Here is a 9,137-nt window from a genome sequence, read left to right on the forward strand (position 1 = left end):
AAGGCGTAACATTCGCTACTTGTACGCGTATCAGATCAAGAGGTGAAAATAATTTCGAACTCGGCAACTAAAAACTAAAAGTGATGATGAGTCGTTATCAATGACCTTATTATCATTGTTATTATTATTATGATCATTATGACTGGTACTATTATCAGCCTCCCTGAGATATCGTGCAATTGGAACTTCAGAAGTTCAAGCGAAGATGCAATGCATTACTGCGCTAATATAATTCTCCTTGTAACACATTAATTAAAAGAAAGTATGAATGACTCTTCTAGAACAATGACCAACAAAAATCTAATTAACACTTCCAACATATCTGACAAAAAATTTATATAATATTTGACAAAAAAGTTAACTATTCTAAAGCCAAAACCGACAGAAATCTGAGTATATATACTATTTTTAATGTACTACAAGCCAAAACATTTGACAAACCATTCGGTTACAATATCCGAAAATGTATGTGAATAACCCTTCTGTTATAATCATGAAAAAGAATATAATTAACCCTCCTAACTTATTAACCAACAAAAAAAAAATCCGAGTTACCTTTCCAATATACAGATTTGAGTAATCTTTCAAACACAATGACAGACCGTAAATGAGAACTTTTTACTTCATCAACAAAATCTGAGTAATACTTCCCTAACATTAAATCAATGAAATCTGTGTAATTCTTCTGTTACATTAAACCAATGAAATCTGAGTAATCCCTCTGTTATACTAAACAGATCTGAGTAATCCTTCCGTTACATGAAACAAATGAAATCTGAGTAATCATTTTGTTACATTAAATAAATCTGAGTAATCCCTCTGTTACATCAAACAAATGAAATCTAAGAATTCCTTCCGTTATATTAATGGAATCTGAGTAATTCTTTAGTTATATTAAACAAATGAAATCTGAGTAACCCTTCTGTTACATTAAACAAATCTGAGTAATTCTTCTGTTACATTAAACAAATGAAATCTGAGTAATTTTTTTGCAACATTAAACAAATGAAATCTGAGTAATTCTGTTACATTTAACAAATGATATCTGAGTAATTCTGTTACATTTAACAAATGAAATCTGAGAAATTCTGTTACATTTAACCAATGAAATCTGAGTAGTCCTTTTGCAGCATTAAACAAATGAGATCTGAGTAATCCTTTTGTAACATTAAACAAATGAAGTCTGAGTACTTCTGTTACATTTAACGAATGAAATCTGAGTAATTCTGTCACATTTAACAAATGAAATCTGAGTAGTCCTTTTGCAACATTAAACAAATGAAATCTGAGAAATCCTTTTGTAACATTAAACAAATGAAATCTGAATAATTCTGTTCCATTTAACGAATGAAATCTGAGTATGTCTGTTACATTTAACAAATGAAATCTGAGTCATTCTGTTACATTTAACAAATGAAATCTGAGTAATTCTGTTACATTTAACAAATGAAATCTGAGTAATTCTGTTACATTTAACAAATGAAATCTGAGTAGTCCTTTTGCAACATTAAACATATGAAATCTGAGTAGTCCTTTTGCAACATTAAACAAATGAAATCTGAGTAATCCTTTTGTAATATTAAACAAATGAAATCTGAATAATTCTGTTCCATTTAACGAATGAAATCTGAGTACGTCTGTTACATTTAACAAATGAAATCTGAGTAATTCTGTTACATTTAACAAATGAGATCTGAGTAATTCTGTTATATTTAACAAATGAAATCTGAGTACTTCTGTTACATTTAACAAATGAAATCTGAGTAGTCCTTTTGCAACATTAAACAAATGAAATCTGAGTAATCCTTTTGTAATATTAAACAAATGAAATCTGAATAATTCTGTTCCATTTAACGAATGAAATCTGAGTACTTCTGTTACATTTAACAGATGAAATCTGAGTAGACCTTTTGTAACAATGGACAAATGAAATCTGAGTAATTCTGTTACATTTAACAAATGAACTCTGAGTAGTCCTTTTGCAACATTTAACAAATGAAATCTGAACAGTCCTTTTGCAGCATTAAACAAATGAAATCTGAGTAATCCTTTTGCAACATTAAACAAATGAAATCTGAGTAATTCTGCTACATTTAACAAATGAAATCTGAGTAGTCCTTCGGTTACATTAAACATATGAAACCTTAGTAATCCTTTTGTTATATTAAACAAATGAAATCTGAGTAGTCCTTTTGTTAAATTAAACAAAACAAAAAATTATTCCATCTGTTAACATTAAACAAATATCATCCGAGAAATCCTTCTGAGTAACCCTGTCACTATATTAACCAACAAATATTCTTCAGACACATCAACCCACAGAAATTCCTAAAATAAATCTTTTTATATATTTTGATCGGACAAGGAGATTCTGAGACCAATATCCTGCCATTTGAGCAAAATATCGGAGATCTTGGAGTTTATCTTCAAAATTACGAATGTTTTCAATACCTACTGTAATTTTTGAGAGGAACAACAGATAAAAGTTTACTGACCACAACATATACAGTTATTAAAATTACAAGTTCTTGAATATGGCCAAAACGAAAGTATATAAAAATGCACATATAAATCTTGAAACCATATTATATAATATATTTTCAGCATTTTCATTTTTACAGATAAAACTTTAAATGCAGTTAAATACGCGAAAACTTTGTAACTATTTAAGCAGAACCTTAGCTACTACTACTTTTTCCTGCAAAACATAAAATTAAATATACTCTAGAAAAAAGGTTATAACATCCAACATGCCGAACAACACCTTTTAACAATTCTTAGTACTTTTCTCATATAGACGAATACAAAAGTTACTGCTCTAACTACCTTAACGTTAAGCCTTATGTATTATCAGGGACCCGAATGTGAGTAAGAACGAAATAAAAGGAATAAAAATTTAGCCTTTTTTAATCCATGAACAAAATACATCAAAGATTCTCAATGAGAATCCATAGCACTTTCGGAATCTGAATAGAAAACAAATTGTCTGCGCTCAGATTTGAGCTCAACCTGTCAATTCTGTCGCGAAAATAATTGGACTAAACATGTTTGACGGAGCATATGCTGTCAGTATAGACGAAAGCACACCAACTCCATTTTCTGATTTTGAGACTAATCAATATCTTGTGAATGTTGCGAGTTGCGTCTGTTTAGACCGACCAGGTAATGCATGAATTCGACACCCATGGTCTAGTGCGGACTTCAGCAGAAGTTAAACTAGCACTAATTATTTTTTCCCTTATTTTCGACGCGAACGAGTCGCCTTCTCCTGTTCTTCATTAAGTGAAATACTGTTAGCCTAAATACCTCCCTGTATTTATGATCTTGATGAAGATATTTTTATACGAAGATTATCAAAGCCATTATCCTTAAATAAAGATAAATGTAGCAACTGACAACCTAAAAAAAAAATGTTCATCTGCCAGTCTGTCTGTCTGTCTGTCACGCAACACATACACATGCTTTATGCACGAGCTTTCTTTTTCTCAGTAACCTTCCAGAATCCTCTTACATCGAAAATGAAACAGTTAGTTATTCAATCGATTTATCTATGTGTATATATTAAGAAGCAAATCGTGGACAAATAGTTTACTTGAAACCAACAACAACAATAATAATTATAAATTGAACAAAAGCCCCATCACCTACATGCTGTATTTCTCGAGTAACTATTATCATTTTATCGCACAAAAGTAAGCCTAACAAAATAAGCCTTCAACAGTCCACGCATGGAAAGTCACGACACTGGTTCTATCAGGTTTAAGCTTTGATAAGCCTATACATTTTAGATGCAGTAGCACAAGTGAACTACAGCCTCCCTTATCAGCCCCACCATCCACATTATATCTAAGCCGTTTATGTTATCGAGCCGTCATTCACTTCATGGAAGAGGGGAATCAGAAAACAAGGCCATCGAGGTGTCTGTAGGCCTATGTTATTCAATATGGAACCTCTACGACAGCAGGTGTTTCCGTTTTAAACCTTATAAATGCTCACAGAGAGAGAGAGAGAGAGAGAGAGAGAGAGAGAGAGAGAGAGAGAGGCCTATAGAGAGGAAGAGAGATGCACCTAGGCCTACAGCTGTTACAGAGCTGTAACAAGCCGGTGATGTTGATGGAATAGGAGAACGAATAACTGAATACGTAATAAATTACAGAGCCCTAAAGCACGTGAATCCACCTGACGATAAAGTGTGACGTTGGAAGATAACACAAGGCTGACTGTGATTACAGAAAGGAAGAGTCCAAAGGCCTGTCGTAGTCTTAAGCAGTTCAGAGTTCTAGGCTGATAAAGTCGTGTATTCTTACGTAACACGGCGCACACGACGGGGGCGCCATACTGAAGTGACCCAATACAACGAAAGCGGAGAAAGGAATATTAACAAAATAATTACAAATATCCGAAGTAGACGTGACGTGACGAGAATGAACTACTAAAATGTAGACACTAGATATAATGATTAGACTTATGTCAATGTCTCTTGCATAAATTTCCCCCAGACAGCACGAACTTACACCTATATTTACCAAGAACATACAATTAAGAAATACTCATGCATAAAAATCTGGTGGCTGGTTGAGTGTGATGGATCGCCGTCATGAACGAGATGTGCATGGGATTACTAGCAATCTCATCTCCCCAAAAATTATTAGATATATAAGGGACTAGCAACCTCACCTCCCTAAAAATTATTAAATATATCAATACCATTTACTGGGACCAGCAACCTCATATCCCCAAAAATTATTAAGTATATCAATACCATTTATTATTATTACGACGCATTCATACGGGATAAACCTAAAAGACCCTTAACTTTGTTAAGGAAAATTCCACGGAATAGACTTCCCTTTGGAGTAAACAGTAATATGAAGGTGAAAAATAAATCAATAAATAAATCAAGATAAACAAATAAACAAATAAACAAACACGACAATATACAAGCATGAACGGTTGTGGCATAAGTCTAAAATGTTTTACGGCTACAGAGCTTGTAACTTGTGTGTGACGTCATAACGCCTCAACAGAATATGGATGTTGATGTTCTGGAAAACGAGTAGCACTTACTATTTCGGGAATAAAAGTGAAGCCAACACTTTCAAAATAAATTTTTCAGTCAGTTTTACATTAAGACGGACATTTTTTTAACCCCTGGAGGCTACAGTGATAAAAAAAAAAAAGAGGAGCTTACTGCAACAGCAAATGACCCGAAATCTATAGGCCTAGTACTATCGTCTTCGTAGATATAAGAAGCTATGATTCAAGACACCGTTTCCAGTTGGCATTAAATAGTACCATCTTTAAATATTACGGAAAAATAAATTTCAGTTAGTTTATCTTTATGAAGGATATTTTTAAGCCACTGGAAGCTACAGTGATAAAAAAAGGGGGGAAATTTGGTGCAAGAGCAAAAGGCCTAGTACTATCATCTTCGTAGATATAAGAAGCTATGCTAATGGCACCGAGTTTCAACGTGGCATTAAATGACACCAACTTTAAATACTACGAAAAAAATCTGTTTTAAATATCCCCCTTGTGCATCCTTAAATGAAATTTTTATTTTTTACTAAAAATCAAGTCATTTTCGAATCTCTATCACGCAACTTAAAACGAAAACATCAACTTAATTTACCGCTACATCGGTACTTATTTGCCACACCTGTTCACAGGGACCCGCATAAGTATATGAAACTGGTGTTGCAATTAGCGAGGTCATCGACTTGGCCTACATAGAACAGTAGGCCTATAACCACAGAGCGGTTATGGCTTCTTAGCGTTGATATCAATTAAGAACAAAGTAATAAGGCATCAAATTTAAATTCATATCAGTGCCGTACATGAAGATATGAAAAACATGAATTTAAACAAATAAAGACGAATACATACCCATACAATTCCAATGTACGTACATACGGTATGCATACGTATGTGCAGGTACTGTACATATGCTTCATATATGTATGTATGTATGTATATATAGTGTATAAACATTATAAGTATACATGCATATATGTATATATAATTTTTAAAATAATAATAATAATAATAATAATAATAATAATAATAATAATAATAATAATAATAATAATAATAATAATAATAATAATAATAATAATACCAGCAACATCGGTGTGATCAAAACCAAAATTCTAACAGTTCAACTCGAAACCGCTGGTCGGCTACCAACGACCAGTAAGCAAGCGTCCTCTTTTTCTTCTTCTTCTTCACAATTTCATATTTTTTGCTTAAATGCACGAAGCGAGAATACCTGGATCTTGCAAAGACTCGCACTAACGAATGTCAGTTCTCCCACTGTCGAATCCTGTCAAGATATGAAAGGAGAGACATGTCGAGACAAAACGCCATCGAATGATCCCAGGCGTGAAGAAGAGAGAGAGAGAAAGGGAGAGAGGTCCTGATTGCAAAGAATTGAAGGCCATTGTCGGGGGGAAAAGAATCATCATTCTTTCAGGCCGTTGAAGAAAAGTTGCTTTGCGACCAGCGGTTTTCCGCAGTTATAGACAGAAGAAGAAAAAAAATGACGTCCATTGTTTACGCGGTACATCTTTTTCCTCAATGACTCCAACCAGTATGTCCCTCATTCAAGTTCGAGTACAGTATCTATTATTTCCTTTCTCTTCTTGCGGCTTTCCCTAGGGGGACACCCCAGCCCCCTTTCTGCCACCACCTACCATATATGCCCCTCCTTTCATTCTCAAATTGTACTTGCCTACATCCCAAAGGTAGGTAGGTCCCCTTCTGCCAAAAATCTTTATCCACCCAGGGCCCCCTTTTACACATACATCCTTTTCTGTTCTAACGACTTCCATCGTAAGTCCCTCTGTCAACAGGAAAAACGTCATGGTGGTTTACGCCGCACCAAGTGTTGCAAAAAAAAAAATCTCCATTATTGCAAGATGTTGAAGAGGCATGTGTGGGGACGAAGGGGATGGGGGAGGGGTAGAGAAAAGAAGTTTTAAGGGGTGGGGGGGTGGGGGCCGAAAAGCCCAAGCGGTTGTCTATCATGTCTGTCATCCGTGGACGAATGATAATCCTCGGCCAGGGCAAAAGAGAGAGAGAGAGAGAGAGAGAGAGAGAGAGAGAGAGAGAGAGAGAGAGAGAGAGAGAGAGAGAGACTTACAGGACGCCGCTTTAAGGGGGCAGGGGGTTAAGTAAGGACGTCGGCTAGAGTTGCCTAGGATAATCCCAGTCCACATAAAATAATCACAGTTCCGGAAACTATTTTGTGGAAGACCTTCCATTTTCGTCTCCGCCTCGAAAACATGGCTACAAGTCATAAACACATTAATGAGCTCATTAAGAATCTCATCATAATTAAGAAGCAAAAAAAAAAATAATAAAAGTCGCCGCGTAAAGACACAGAAGAAGAAGAAAAGGCAGAAGAAGGAGAAGAAACTTCACAGACAGCATCAACAAACATGATCTTTGAAGAGCCATCAGTATCTACGAAAGAAGACCATCATTACGAACTTCCTCGGAGAGATATCTTGTAGCCTACGGTGAATTCAGGGGGTTCAGGGGGTAAAGGAGCATTTTTCCCCTTTCTCTTCTCTTTCCCCCATCCCCCCTCCCCCTCCAACCCCCTTCGACAGAATCAAAGGTTATCTCCCTGCAACAGAACAACAATTACACGTGAAAGGGAGGAACGTTCCCCCTTCTCATGGCTCCGTACACCTTTCTCCCTCAATCAATTCTTTTTTTAAAAACTTCTTGAGACTGACCCTTTCTCTCTCTCTCTCACCTTTCTGAGCCCTGAAAACGACCTTTTTCTCAAAAGGGGGCTTTTGTGCGATCTATCTGCAACAGCCCGAGAGACGATGCCGCCGAAGATGGCGGATTCGACCGTTGGACGGTTCAAGTGCAAAAAAATATATATATAAAAAAGTGCAGGAAGGAAGAAAGACATCCCAAGGGCTGCAACGGAGATTTATATGGACGGGGGGGGGTTGTTGGAAGAAGGGGGCCGGGAAGCTGTCAGACAGAAAGAGAGAGAGAGAGAGAGAGAGAGAGAGAGAGAGTGAGAGAGAGAGAGAGAGAACGTCATATGACGCTGCATAACCGTATGCACGAACTTCATACTTTTTCTTATCGACAACGAAACTGGAAGAAGAAAATATCATGGTAATGGATGAACGGCTTCGGCTGAACTTGGACGAACGCATCTACTGAATGACATCCACAAAATGATCGAGTTTCTGTTGTGTATCGAAAAGGAAAACTGGTGTTTGTCTTTGTCACCATCGATAATCTGCCCACACAATACTTCGCGCTAAAATTATTCCAACCTCACAAACAACAATAACAATATTTAATCATCATGCGCTCATATACGTACTTATGAGTATATTCATTCCCTGTCTGCTGACTGCACTTTTAACTCTGTTTTTTCACGTTCGGGAGAAAGAGAACACAATTAAGGAATGATTTAAGTAAGAACCTGTTACGACCACAGTACGGTGTGACAACCAGGAACCTAGAATTGAATATAAGTTGAAAATTAATATATATATATATATATATATATATATATATATATATATATATATATATATATATATATATACATGTATATGTGTATATATATACATATATATAATGTGTAATCCATTATATATATGTGTGTGTGTGTGTATACTATACATATATATACAGTGGATTACAGTAAAAGACATTCATATATATATATATATATATATATATATATATATATATATATATATATATATATATATATATATATATATATACATATATATATGTATACTATATATATATATATATATATATATATATATATATATATATATATATATATATATATATGTATGTATGTATGCATGAGTGTGTGTGGGTGTTTGTATGTATGCGCGCGCGCCATCATGAGCAGAAATTATGCAGCGTAACTACTAACTATATATATTAGTAACCAATTTCCGTCCTGTTTTTCTTTGAGCTCTCAAATACTCACAACTAGAATCTAGAAATAGTTCAGCCCAAGACAACAGTGTCAGTTAAGTTGAATCTAGAATTGACTCAGTTTATTTGAGTGTTGCTTGGGTGGCCTGGTTATCTATAAGACTCACTCAAATTTCGTCTTTTGGTGTTAAAAACTATAT

This window comes from Macrobrachium rosenbergii, chromosome 53 (genome assembly GCF_040412425.1).
Source record: "Macrobrachium rosenbergii isolate ZJJX-2024 chromosome 53, ASM4041242v1, whole genome shotgun sequence".
NCBI classification, from domain to species: Eukaryota; Metazoa; Arthropoda; class Malacostraca; order Decapoda; family Palaemonidae; genus Macrobrachium; species Macrobrachium rosenbergii.